Source organism: Pimephales promelas, chromosome 23 (genome assembly GCF_988280905.1).
Source record: "Pimephales promelas chromosome 23, fPimPro1.hap1.1, whole genome shotgun sequence".
Lineage (NCBI taxonomy): Eukaryota > Metazoa > Chordata > Actinopteri > Cypriniformes > Leuciscidae > Pimephales > Pimephales promelas.
In genome coordinates, this window is record NC_142791.1 from 26,144,783 (window position 1) to 26,146,959 (window position 2,177).

A 2,177-nucleotide genomic window follows, 5' to 3' on the forward strand; every position below is an offset into this window, starting at 1 on the left:
TCATTTAAAGGAGCTGTAAGCAAAAGATGTATTTCAATGAATCATACACTTTCCCTGATGTCACTAGATTTTAACGGGATAGTTCACTGAAATTAATTTTTGATATGTTTTACCTCAAGGCGGGCATCCAAGATGTAGGTGTCTTTGTTTCCACAGCATTTTCAATTTTGACATTTTTTGGTCAAACCGTTCTTGTCTGTCAGTCCTTTAATGCAGTTTTAGGGGGTCCACCTCAAAGAGCATGCACAGAGAAGTCCAAATTAAACATGATTTAATGACTCGTGAATGTATTACACATTGATGGCCTAAGACACGAAACGGCAGTTTGTGTGAGAAAACGAACAGAATTTATATAGTTTTTACCTCTTATTAACAGTCGTCGAACTGCTCTGAATCACATGTCCAACTGAACTGAAATGAACGTCTCCAGACGTTACGCCGGAAGTGATCTCTCGGGCGTCTACTTCACGCATTGTTTACACGGAGATTTCGGAAGTTTTGCCTTTCCTTTCACTAAACATATTTAGATATATCGAAATCATTGCGATTTTCCGTATATCTAAATATGTTTAGTGAAAGGTAAAACTTTCGAAATCTCCGTGTAAACAATGCGTGATGTAGACGCGCGAGAGATCACTTCCGGCGTAACGTCTGGAGACGGTTCAGTTGGACATGTGATTCAGAGCAGTTCGACGGCTGTTAACAAGAGGTAAAAACTATATAAATACTGTTCGTTTTCTCACACAAACACTGGCCTGTCCGCTGTCCTGAGCATCATTCATGTTTGTTCATGTTCTGAGTTCATGAAAAGTGACTGCTTTTTTCCTCAAATTTGGTGCTAAAGAGTGTTAAAGAGACAGTTTACCCAAAAATTCTAATTTTGCCATTTACTCACCGCCATGTTGATGTCCAGCATGAATTTCTTTCTTCTGTTGAACACAAAAGATATTTTGTATAATGTTGTTAACCAGTAAGTTGACGGTAGACATTGATTTCCATAGTAGGATTTTTTTTTTCCTCTCTGCATTTTCTTGCTTTTTGTAATTTTATATCAATAATGAAGATTATGTGTAAAATAATACATAGTCAAAACATTTTATGGCTTCAGGGTGCAAGAAATCGAAAGCAGTCACGGCATGTGGAACATTTACTTTTTATTTAAAAAAAAAAAAAAAAAACTCCTTTTCACATTCCAGTGTTTTTGTTTTCATTTCCTCAAATTCCCTAACAAAAGATTATCAGCCGACACGCTTCCAACCACCTCTTGACTTCTCGAACCGACCTCCTCGGTCCAGAAGCGCTTGTCGTCCTCGTACTTTGAGGCCGCGAGGACACGAAATGAGCCCTTCAGTCCCGGAGCGATGGAAAGAGCCGCTCGCTGCACAACTTGTCCTGTAACCCGTTGAGTTGGATTAAAATAAAAAAGCTTGACAAAAGAGAAAAGTATCATCCCTCCCTCCCTCCCCGAGGAGGTATAAAGCAGTGAAAGCTCGTAGATTGCAGCACACCGTATAACACGCTATAAACATGATTCATAATGGCGCTCAGAAACATTGTAAACAAGTTGCACTTCCCGGTAGACACCAACAAATCAGTCATATAAAAACCTACCTTAGTCTCTACTGCGACGGTAACGCAAGGCTAATTTAGACGTTTTTGGTATGCAACAATAAAACCTCATCATTGAAGGGACATCAGTGCAATCAACAATTTTTTAGAGTTCAAAGTAAACAATTCGGCCCAACCAAAGACACAAGCATGAAAATTAATTTTTAAACATTATTGAATAACTGTTTCTCATCATCAATCATTTTTTTAACCAAAGTACACAAACTTTCCCAAACCCCACCATGTCGTTCAAGTAGCATTCAACGCTACGTTGACGTATTCATTACCGTACGGTGACGATTTCGAACAAACCGCCGGGAAAGCTACATTTCGAACGCTTGTGGCTCAAGTAAAGTCATTTGCAATATATAAAGAAACATCGTAATAGAAGCACCCAAAGCATCCGGATACTCGCACCACCACCCCACCGAAATCTCCTCGGGACCAGTTTAGCTCTCGGCTGGTCGTGCGTCGCGATCGGCTACATAAACGCGGCGCAGTGCGTCAGTCTGGAAGTTGGCTTCTTACGGTCTAGGACTGGGAAGTGAGAGAGACAATAACGCAAGACA